This window comes from Vanessa tameamea, chromosome 6, assembly GCF_037043105.1.
Source record: "Vanessa tameamea isolate UH-Manoa-2023 chromosome 6, ilVanTame1 primary haplotype, whole genome shotgun sequence".
NCBI classification, from domain to species: domain Eukaryota; kingdom Metazoa; phylum Arthropoda; class Insecta; order Lepidoptera; family Nymphalidae; genus Vanessa; species Vanessa tameamea.
The window spans coordinates 9,054,557-9,067,884 of record NC_087314.1 but is presented as its reverse complement, the minus strand read 5'-3'; positions in this window follow the sequence as shown (position 1 = coordinate 9,067,884).

Here is a 13,328-nt window from a genome sequence, read left to right as displayed (position 1 = left end):
AATGACAATTTTATGATCGAACTTGAACTGTTCATCGGTTATTCGTAACTTTGATATTGATTTATAATGATAATGTTTAGAACTCATGTCATTTTTTATATTATTAATAAATTATATTAATACATGGTTATTTTACAGTTCTTCTGATAGAATCTTGTTGTTATCAATCCGCGTAAAGTTAAACTTTATTCACTAATACAAAAATATATTTAACACAATAATAATATAAATCTTTACAAATAATTTTGAAATGCCGTGCGAAACGAGACTTCCCATGAAAAGCATGCTCTGCATAATATCCTGTTGCCTTCACCCAAAACATACGTACATAACCCGAAGCATTGATTGCTAATTCGCTATTTATTTAAAATCGTTATTGTTTTTTTTTTAAAGTTATAATACCTATAATATCGTACCAATATTCCACTCGGTCAGAATTTTTCACTAGCTATTATTTCTATTGTTAAATACTTAAAACGTAAATAATGTTATGTAAACCTGTCTAATAATATCAGTAAAAGTTATATCAGTTATTTTAATCTTATATATTAATAGATAATTATAGGACGACAGTTGCAGGTAAAAAATCGGTTATGGTCTCATTTTGAACAGCTCCAGTCGTAGATGTGCAGAAAATTAAAGACGATTGTTATTTGTAATTTACTAAATTGTTACAATTTATCGGAAAAAAGTTAGTGGTCAGTTAAAGAGCGGTGCTATCAATGTATAAGAAAAAATGTGAAAAACGTAAACAAAATTAAAGTAAATTGGATTAAAGTAAAACTTCAGTTCTAACTGAAGTAATGTATACTATTTGACATTAATAATTTCATTTTACATGAGTGACTTGCAGTTTACAATGAAATTAAATAAAAAAAAACCTGTCCCAGGTTTCGAAATTCCTAAAAAATCTTTTGAATAATATGATCAAAAATCTTTTCATTGAGTTTTTAACTTCTTAGTCTTTAAGTCCGCTCAATATTAAAAGTTATTTTACCTGGTTTATTTGTTTACTATGAACACAAAAACATTACATTCGTTAAAAGAATTATAAAACGTTCACGGTTGAAGTTTTCAATAATTAACTATGTTTAATTATACTTTTATTTTATCATAAATTAGCTTAATAAGTGCTCTATGAATATGTTACAGTTTTGTGCGTTTCGTAAGCCTTAAAAATAAGAATCTTTATATTAAAGGATTTATTTTTATCGCTAGACTAAAAAACATTTTATTATTAGTATTATCAGTTTTTGTAGACGGGCAAATAGTATCACCTGACGATAAGAATTCACCATTGCCCATTTAGATTGGTGCCGTATGAAATTTTAATAATTTGTTATATAATCAACGCGCTACCAACCTCGGCAACTAAGATGTTATGTCTTTGTGCTTGTAGTTACACTGGCACGCTTATTGGCACTACAATACTAAGTGTTGCTGCTTGGAGGTAGAATATATGATGATGTGGTGCTTCCCAGGCGATCTATTACAAAGTATGTGATGTATGTGACCTATGTAAGAGATTTTTATTAAAAAGGCGTTTTTTGTCGCTGTCGTTTAATTGACGTTTCTTAAACGTAGTCATAGTCGTCTATTTCGAGTAGAAGACTGCTTTAGGTAGTTTGGAATCATTCATACGCACGGCGTGCCCGCAACACCTCAGGTGGTATTTTATAAGGACGGTTTCTATACCGCTTAGCCTTGTCCTCCGTCGTATTCAGAGTTATATACTCGGTCTTTTAACTTCACATGCAGAATTGAGCGTAAACAGCTCATGTATCAAGGTTTTATATCCCGTTCATAGCGACACAATGTGTTTGTTACATAAAACAAATTACTGCTTTACATAGCGATCTTTGTGTGCAGCCGAAAATCATGTGAGTTTGAAACCTTTGTACGATTCATGCAAAATTATGCATATGCTAACTGTAAAGAGATTCTAAGCGATCATCATCGCGAATCATAGATTCAAGATGTCGGAATTGTGAGGTTTTCTTGAATACTTCATCGCCTTATACAACATGAGAATTTTATTCAAATAAATTTGAAGGCTATTTAGGTGAAAAATATTTGTTCGCTGATATATACCATCATAAATACATTTTCTCTTGAACGATTTCGTTTATGGTTTCCATTTTCAGCTGATATATATGAGTTATGAATCCGATACGAGGTTTGAAAGCAATCCATCGATATAGATAAGATGAGTAAAATCATTTACTTCTGATCATATAATTGAGGCAAATTTTGTTAAATAATATAGACGTCTTTCAGTATTAATACAAAGTATAAAAGAAAAATAAAACGGCGCTTAACGCAACCATTGACAACCGTTCTGTGAAGTCGTTGACGTGTTACACACTGGCAGTCGTGTCATGAAATTCGCACCACGAGTCTTTGAGTATTCAAACTTTAGTTTGCGCTGTTTGATTAAGATTTGTTTATATTTATGAATGAGTTTCTTTATAGTGGTATCAGGATCGCCAAGCCAGTCTTAGTTTTTCATTTTCAGTTTACTGACAAACTATCATGGAGTAATTGCGTAAAAATGTGACGTTGCTGATCAAGGAACCGAATTTCGATTCAACGGGGAAATGCTGCTAGTATTCTTTCCAACATTCCTTGCGGTCGTGATTTGTACAATCGCTATTTTGAATATTGATTTGTGTTTGCGTTCATTTAAATTGTTAATGTTAAAAAAAAAACTTATTTAAATAAATACTGACCTGCTTGGGTATAAAACGATATTATAATATTATAACATCAGTGTCGTCATATAGATACTTATTTATTTTCATCGTTTCCGTGAACATTATTTCTATAGAGATTTTTATTATACTTACTACAAATGTGTCTCTCGTTTGATTCAAATCATTATTTATTTACACATTCAAAAATCTCAAGACGATTTATATCACTGCCATTGACCTTTACACAGTCTGAAACCCAGCCTTACCTTCGACGTAACTTCGAAGTGGCCAGTGACCGTTTGTTCGAGCATATTCGCTTAGTTTTACGTCACGTAACGAGTCATGATAATTTTTACGCTGTCCAACCAGTCATGATAATTTTTACGCTGTCCAACCATGATTGGTTTACGAAGATTATTATATACATTTTTTTTTTATTAATTGCCTACGTGGGCAAAGGTTTTATGTTTATTTTATAGTATTCTTGATGGTTTTACAAATCTCTATAGAAATGATACAAAGTAATTTTATGTAATTACTTAATGATTTACAATAATATATTTACTTAGAAATCAGTAACTAAAACTTAAAATTAGTGTCGGATTTTCGGATTAATATGAATATACTACCGACAACATGGCCAGATTTAAAGACCTGGAGGCCTCGGGCAACAAAGTGAAGGCCCCTAATTGTTATTTTACTAAATAATATGAACAATTCCTGTCAGTAGGGGTTTTCAGTGACGACTAATTTTTTCCCGTTTCCTATCAGAGTAACTTTTAAAATAGTAAATTATAAATGTCAAAGAAAATACGAGTACATTACTCGTACTTTCTTAGAAAATCTATTGTATTGTGATGGGCTCCCATCTCTAGAGGTTGCCCCGGGGCTGTTGCCTCGGATCCCCTAAATCCGACACCCCGATTACCTTTGAGGTCATCGTCGGTCGTTATTATAGTCGCCAGTCGTGAAGTCAATCTGGAAAATCTAAACATAATAAACATATTTCTAAAAAAGTAAACAGTTAAACTACGCTACTTATATTATAGTTTTTTAACGATTACAGCTAAGCGCTACGATAAGTGTCTTGCGAATACAAATATGATTACAGGAATAATATATTATAATAATTTTTATTATTTATAATATTTTTAATAATAATAAAAATGATTACCTAGCTCGAGTATTTTATTATGATTTAAATTAATAATTGTATTGCCATAATGTTTACCAACATAAATAATTATAATAACCATATTTTATTATGTTAAAGTAATAACATTCGAGGAAAATGGTACCTTCGCTCGCACATCACTTAATTGTTGAAGTTTTAACCCGAGGTTACGAGTTATATTTATATCTATAACTTTTTGATTAAACATCTTGATAATTTATTTACAGTTTTAAGAATATTTTTCTCATCATTTAGAAGAGGAATTACCGTAAGCTTCGCTTTTTATCATAGCTATGGGCGGGTGTTGCTTGTTTAGTTATATAATATTTCGATGTTGATATTTTGGCAAGTTGGTACCCCGTGCTGTCAACAATACTTAGGACCTTATAACCTCCAGTCGGTTCCGCTCCTGATCTTTCCCCGTCCGTGTAAAACCGCACAGTTAGTTTGTATGCGCACAAACACGTATATTATAATATTCTGTGTTCACTCAAAACGCTCCACTGTTTATATATGAGAAAACTAAACTTCATAAGATTTATCGGCGTCAACTTTTCAACGTTGAACTTATTGTATATATGTCACTCGCATGGAAGACGACACGCTTACAGAAACGAAACAAATCTAATCTATCCTATGTGTAGCATAAGTCAAAAGTACGGTTTTTGTTACAGTCCGAACGGCTTATTACTCAGAATGAGTTTTGAGTGTAATAGTGTAATATACACGTCTACTTGGTGGTAGGGCTTTGTGCAAGTCCGTCTGGGTAGGTACAACACACTCATCAGATATTCTACCGCCAAACAACAGTACGTAGTATTGTTGTGTTCCGGTTTGAAGGGTGAGTGAGCCAGTGTAACTACAGGCACAAGGGCCATAACAGTTTAATTCTCAAGGGTGGTGGCACATTGGCGATGTAAGGAACAGTTAGTATTTATTACAGCGCTATTGTCTATGGGCGGTGGTGACCACTTACCATCAGGTGGCCCATATGCACGTCCGCCAAACTATATCATAAAAAATAATTCACACATACACTAAAAATATTGCACAAAGCAATTGAAATATTTTATAATCTATTTATCCTTCTTTTCAAAGAATTCACATAACTAGTAAAATATCTTATGTACCTTTGTTTGCAAACAGTATCATATTAAATAAAAGGTTGACAAATATTGGTCTGAATAGACTTGATAGAACCGGTCTTAGACGTACGAAGTTCGATCATCTCATCCGTTTGTAATTTATAAAAACTGGAAAAATATATATAGCATAATTGATATATACTATCTATGGAAAAATCTTGTGATAGAAATAGGAATATATTTTAATATGCAAATATTCATATTGAAATGTATAACGACATATATATATACATAAATACGTATGTAGTATCGTTAAAGGTACAGCTTAAAATTAATTTAAATGGTTTTCGAACGAAGTTATTAATAAATTATGATATGCCTTTTATTATTAGAAGTTAAAAAAAAAACAAATGAATACTGTTATTGATATATCATCGATAAATTTAAATTAAATATTGATATTCGATGAAAATAAGTGCTATTAGATAAATCACTAGTGGTTTATTATGTTTATAAGGTAAATTAGAAGAAATAAATCATTTATGATCAACAGAATCAGAGCCCGTCTTATGAGCCTGGGGTCAAGGTAAAGTTCCTGCTCGTAAGTAGTCATTGTCGTTTGCTTTGAATATATTTTAGGTTAGTTCCGTAGTTTAAGATATATAAAGATATCACATTTTGAAAATTATAATGTTAACGAGTATGTTGATGAAATACATAGAATGTTCCAAACATTACTTACTTTTTATTTTTTAGAGAAGTTACATAGTGGTAACGTCTAGCGGTAGTCAGTCTGTGACTAGCGTCAATAGAAATAAGGTAGGTATTTTAATAAATTATTATTTGTGTTTTGTGTTATTCAAACCTACCGGAAAAAATACCGCATCAAACGAATAGATGCGGAAAGCGACATTTAATGGAATAAAAATAAATTTAAATTTGAAAAATAATTATAATACTTTATTTCATGTACTTTGTTTAAGTTTGGAATTGATTTGGATCTGGTAGTAAACGGACGGAATATGTCGAGTAGAAGTTTGCCATTTATGTGTACATACCTGTATGTTTTATACTGCTGTAGCGGTGGGACAGCTAGGTAGAATAAGCTCAAAACCTTCGCCTCAAAAGGTGGAAGTGTCTTTGCCGAGCTATGGACTTACTTGCTTTAATTTATTTAATTTTTTATTTTAAAATTAGTTTAAACATTCCTGTCGTTATGCGTTTACTTAAGAGCGAATATTGATAAAGTTGTATTGTTGTTGTAAATTCGTACATAACGCTGGCGGATGTGCGGTAAAAAATAATAAAACCATATATATACAAGTAAAAACTTAGCAAAAAAATATGAGCGTAATTTATATAAAGGTATTTTTCCATTTCAACTTCGAAGCGTATTAACAACGATGTATCCGGTAACTACGAAGAATTTTTTTCAATGTTATATTCTAATAACTGTATCTACTCGGATGGAAATCTTCCAAGCGAGTGTGTGCCGTGTGCGCTTATACCTATGTATTAAGATATATATAATATATATTATGGTGAATCGGTGTATTGGTTTAAAAGTTGCTTATAGTTGCTAAATTATTGTCATGATATTTTACATAATTAGGTTTAAGTGTTAGTGTGAAACACATTATAAATGTAAAACTTTATTAATGAGAGAAGTATAATATTATCGAAATATCAATAGTTAGAATTTAGTGTAATAAAATTTCTATTATGAAATAGGTATATAAAGAAAAGTAACGGTTCTTGCTGTGTATTAAACGGTGAATATAGGAAATATTAGTCGGTCTGTCAACATTTTAAGTAATTAATTTCCTGTAAATAACGAGCTTTACTTAGTAAATATAATTCTTAAGCCTTGGCGAGAGGAAAAAAGAATGTACATAGAGGTATTATCAGTTTATTCAATGGTACGAAATATCAATAATACACGTTTTATTTTTAATACAATTTATTAAGACAATTGTAGTTTAAAAACTTGTGCTGACTAATTTGGTTAAATTCATATTCACTTTTTTGTTTAAATATTATCACGAACGTCATTAAGTAAAAAACTGCAATTTATTTATCTACAAAGATGAATTTATAAATGTATAAAAGCTGTAGACCCGCCATAAAATACTACGGAGATACATTATATCGAAATATAATGAAGTATGGTAACCATTGTTCTATTAAGTTATTCTTAATATTTTTATTATTAAAAAAATATAATCTACATTGTAATTTCAGACGTCAGATTGTCATCATCATTGCGAATCCTGTTTGGAGTTAGCAAAAGAATCATGGTATTTTTTCTATGCATAGTAAGTTTTATTAAAACTTAAATAAAATTTAAATACTGTCACCTCTGTATATTGATCATTTCCGGAGCCCTAATGGATAAAATTTTATCCTACATGTGTAGAAAAGTAGGAATGGTGTATCCCCATAGACTTTCCATTCAAATTCAATAAATAACAAAGCGTTTTCGCGTGTAAAATATGACTTAATGTTATGTAATTCAAGCGATTACTATGTTCATGTTGTACCTACTTTGCTATAAAATTAAATGTAGTTTGTTTTTGTATAATGTCTAGTTATAACCGTGTTTAGTTTATACTCACGGTTATAACCAGACATATTATATTATATTATAAATATGTATCATAAGATACGTATAATACCATTTCTTAATTTTCTTTCAAATCAGTCTTGAGGTGTTCAGTGTTTAATTGTGTGTATTTATACAAAGATTTGTTTGCAAATATAAGGTGTCTTTCTTTGCATATAATATGTCTGTGGCTCCACCCGAATGGGCGATATAAATCTGGGTCCAGACGTCGAACCATTCTCTCTTTCTGGGCATTTTCTCGGAGACAGTATCAACGGACTTGCTCTTATTCAAACGTAGGAACTTTAGAACGTTGGTACTTATCTTTATTTGTCTCTTTAGCAAACATTACATACATTACATTAATAGCCTGTAAATTTCCCACTGCTGGGTTAAGACCTCCTCTCCCTTTGAGTAGAAGGTTTGGAGCATATTCCAACACGCTGCTCCAATTCGGGTTTGGGGAATACACATGTGACAGAATTTCGTTGAAATTAGACACATGCAGGTTTCCTCACGATGTTTTCCTTCACCGCCGAGCACGAGATGAATTATAAACACAAATTAAGCACATGAAAATTCAATGGTGCTTGCCTGGGTTTGAACCCGAAATCATCGGTTAAGATGCACGAGTTCTAACCACTGGGCCATTTCGGCTTGTATTTAGCAAAGGTTGTCGTTTAATCCAATATTATGAGAACAAATAAAATTGAGTCTAAGCCAATTTCTTACGAGAGCGTTCCTTATGGACGTTATTGGTCTATGAGATAGTGTTGACATACGAAGTCACACCTAGAGTAAACCTTGCTATACATATAACTTCCTAATTATACAGATGTAAATTTACATGGTAGTATTTACAAAATCAATAATTTTTAATATTTATGCGATATCGTGCCGTTATAAATTTATTGTAGTTGTATTTTTGTAGTGCAAGAAAGTTCATAAGAGCTGGTTCCATGTGAAAATGATCGTACAATTTATTCGTATTTCCGTTAGATTAATGTTATTGGTCACTTAAATGTACGTATTAAAGTTTTTGTAATATGGTACATATGGTCGTACAATATGGTCGTGTGCCTTCATTTTCCTAATATTAGATTCTTAACAGTTTATCCGGATAAGGTAAGTAACACATTATATTAATTACAACTACACTTTAATTTTCAAATTATAAATTAATAATCGAATTAAAATAAAATGATAACATTGACAAACATGAATGTACAAATTTAACAAATTCATAAAGCAACTTTTATAAGCAAAATTTTAACTTATTATTTATTAATTTAAACAATATTCTGTTGCACAATAAGAATCGATATTAGTGTTTTGTATTATTCTCCATTATATAGTACGAAGCTGATGAGAACTGCGTAAGAAACGGGCGTAGATTACAATATATTATCCTTTGTTCATATTAACGTTTCATAAAAAATATATAAACTTTATATTCTTACGATCGTAACTTATTAAAGTAACACGTAGTGATGTTTTCAATTTAGACAGTTTTTGTTGTGACAGTCGTCTTTGATTTGTAATATTATTGTCGATGTTGTATTAATATTTTTTTTGAAAACTTATTGTATGAGTGTTATTCCATTCGAGTCGATATATAATGATAAATTATTGTTTGTTACATGGATATTAATCACTCGATGGTAAATTTTAAATCATTTAAACTGTGGTTAGTGTTGTTTATATTCTGAGAAAGATTTTTCTTAACAATCTTGATTGTGACGCACGAATGGTAAAACCTACTCATATGTATTTAAATCAGATGATAATTCAACGTTGTAATTTTCCAAAAGAACAAAGCTGTTATTCGAAATTTTTTATCTATACTAATATATAAAGCGGAAGAGTTTGTTTGTTTGTTTGTTTAAACGCGCTAATCTCAGGAACTACTGGTCCGATTTGAAAAATTCTTTTTTTGTTGAATAGTCCATTTATAGAGGAAGGCTTTAGGCTATATAACATTACGCTGCGACCAATAGGAGCGCAGCGACAGTGAGAAATGTTGCAAAAACGGGGAAAATTATTCACATTTATGGACTTTCGATGCGTGCGCAACATAAACGTTTTAAGTTACTCAAAAAATGTGTATGAAAGATATATTCCTCTTTTAATAATAAAAAAAAAGTCCGTGACACTATATGTCTATTTGTTAAGAGTGTGCTAGCAGGCGGGGCGCGGCGGCGGCTGAGGGGGAGGCGGGTCAGCCCCGCCGCCGCGCTCGCCACTCTCACCCGCGGGTGTAGTTCTGCGAAGTAGCAATGCACATAACGACTTAAAAAAATTAACATTCTTAATAGTTAAATTATTTATCAAAATTAGGTTTTGTTATCAGCTTATTTGCTCATTATTTTTTATCGTTTAAAATCGATTACATTTAAATCATAATCTGCTGTAGTTTTAACTTACGATATAAGATAAAATTTCAATGAACATTCCTTCGTACTTTGCAAGTAAACAATTCAAACGTTTCACGGTATAAATAAGGTATAAAAATTACATTACACACGTAAAAAAGTTCAAAATGGCGAGCGATACTTTCACCGATGCAGATTAATCATCACTGAGAAAATAAATTATGCAAATAAGCAAATAGGTGAATATCGATTAAAATGACTACACAAATAAATTAGTAGTTCAATATTTCAAGTAAATTCTATTACGTTCAAGCATATTCAACACGGTTGTACTATAATCACCTTATGGAATAATAACACCAAAGGAGAAACAATCTAAACTTCTTATTGTTCGGTTTGTTTATCTTATTACGTTTAAGTTAATATTGTTTGTTTTCAACCGACTTCAAAAAGGAGGAGGTTATCAATTCGTCTGTATTTTTTTGTTTTTTATATGTTTGTTACCTCATAACTTTTCACTGGATTTTGATAATTTTTTTTTGTTTGAAAGGTAGTGCTTCCCGTGGGGTCCCATTTTAATTTTATCCTGTTACGATGATGGTATCCCTATGAAAACGATATAAGTCTTAAATGTGCATTATGTATGTGCGCGATAAATAGGTGAATAACTCAAAATTGTGCCAACCAATTTTAATGATCCTTTTTTTATTATAAAGGACAATAATTTTATCTATAATATATTATCGTAATAACTTTGCTGACTTTTAAATAGTCTAAATATTTTTAATTTCATTTTACATAGTTTAAATCTAAAAAATATTGTAATCATTGTTTGTTATTCATAGGTTTGTGTTAAGTTAGATTTAAAGTGGGTAGGTACATACTTATCTCCCTGCGTGGAAACACAGAACGTACCTACATATTGGTAAGTAGAATAAGTTACTTGATTATTAAGTTGTAGAATAATAAGCAATTATTTTTTACTTTTTAGAGCATATTATTTTTTTTCTCTTTTGAAGTCGGTTTTTTTTTTTGTCAAAATTTTTGTTTATTAGAAGTGGTTGTCATCTGCATAATTATTCTGATTTGGTTAGGTTTTTGTTTATTAAAACATATATGGTTTTTTTATTACGATAAAATATCGAAATAAAAAAAAAAATTAAATAACCTTTATAATACTTTTTTTTTTCAATACAGATTTCATTATATTATCGGGTACTTAATTATTTACCATATGTTTGTTTTTATTGATTACAAGATACGTTTTGGTTTAAATTTAATACCTACATTTTTTTTATCTTTTTCGTCACTATAATGCCTAGAAAAAGAACTAACCTTTCTCGGCAGACTGCTAATGCAAAGCGTCTGCGGCTTTTGCGTAGCAATGAAACAACTGAAGACAATACGCAGAGGTTAGCTAATCAAAGAACGGTCAGTGAACAACATCGTGCTAGGGAATCGAGCGTTGAACGTTCACAGAGGTTAGCCTTACAAAATTTCCGAACTTCGGTGAATCGACAACGGGAATCAAATCATCCTTATATTTTGCCAGCCATCTTACCCCTTATAGTTATGGAATAAATTTCGCAATGATTTATGTGAAGATATATTAAACAGAATGCGTAATGAAAATCAGGATATAACATTAACCTATACTGATAACGTATACAATGATAGACTTATCTTAATTGAAGATAAAATTCATGAAATTTCAGATAAATCATTGACTGATTTTGGGCTTCCTGCATCAAAAAGGAATAATTCACATAATAATTTAGATCCTTTAGAAGTAGCACTACGGAAGCCGTATGATGTAAATGAATTAAATGAGTATATTACTGAAAATGAACCAAAATTAGTTAATGACCAGGTGACGGCGTACAATCGTGTTATTTGCAGTATTCGTTTTAACGAAGGAAAAATATTTTTTTTGGATGCTCCAGGTGGAACTGGAAAGCCTTTTATTACTAATTTCATATTAGCAAAAGTAAGGTCTCAGGGAAAAATAGCCTTGGCAGTTGCGTCGTCAGGAATTGCGGCAACTTTATTAGCAGGTGGACGCACAGCTCATTCCACTTTTAAACTGCCTCTAACTGTTTCTTTACAAAAAGATAGCGTGTGCTCTATTCGCAAAAATGGCCCTCTGGGTAAAGTTTTACAAGACGTTTCTTTAATTATCTGGGACGAATGTACCATGATCCATAGAGCTCATGTAGAGGCTCTAGATAGAACTCTCAGAGATATTAGAAGTTGTGATAAAATTATGGGTGGGATTACCATTATGTTTTCTGGGGATTTTCGACAAACTTTACCGGTAATTTTAAGAGGAACTAGAGCAGACATTGTAAGGTCTTGCCTTAAAAGTTCACCGTTATGGAAATTTGTCCATACCTTAAAACTATCTACGAATATGAGAGCACATTTGGGGGGAGGAAGTACAAATTTTCCTTCAAAGTTACTTTTAATAGGAGATGGAAAAGTACCTCATTCTGAAAATAAAATTGAAATTGATCGCGATTTAGGAGAAAAAGTGACTAGCATAGAGGATTTAATATCAAAAGTTTACCCTAATATCGTCGAAATAGAAAATAAAGATTACCAATGGATGTGTCAAAGGGCAATATTGGCGGCGAGAAATAGTAGCGTTGACGAAATTAACGACCTAATTTTAACCAAACTTCCAGGCGATATAACTACCTACACATCTATTGATAATGTAATGGATCAAGAAGATGCAGCCATTACCCACAAGAGTTTCTCAATTCTTTAAACCCGAGCGGCCTTCCACCACATTCCCTGAAGTTAAAAATAGGTGCTGCGATAATTTTCCCGCCTTCAAGTAAAATTCCTTCGCAATAACGTGATCGTTGCAACAGTTTTGAATGGTCCGGCAGTTGGTCAAACAGTGCTTATACCTCGCATCCCAATGATTCCGAATGATTTACCTTTTAATTTTAAAAGAATTCAATTTCCCATTAAGTTATCTTTTGCCGTAACCATTAATAAATCACAGGGCCAAACATTTAAACACGTAGGAATCTATTTACGTCAAGACTGCTTTTCACACGGCCAACTATATGTCGCGTTGTCAAGATCGGGTTGCGGGCAAAATCAGTATGTTCTTCTACCACAAGAAAAAAAAACTAAAAATATAATCTACGCTGAAGTACTGTAAAACATATTATTAAATCTTATTGACGATTATAATAACAAAAACCAACGTGAGCAATCAAACGATAATCATGATAGTGTTTCCGACAACTACGCGAACGAAGTCGCGGGCACAGCTAGTAATTGAATATAACTAAAGAACAATCATAATCAAAGCACGTTATTAAAACTGTATGATCACCTTTATTTGTGCATTTGGGTATAGTATTATTTGAAAAAAAAAAAAATACA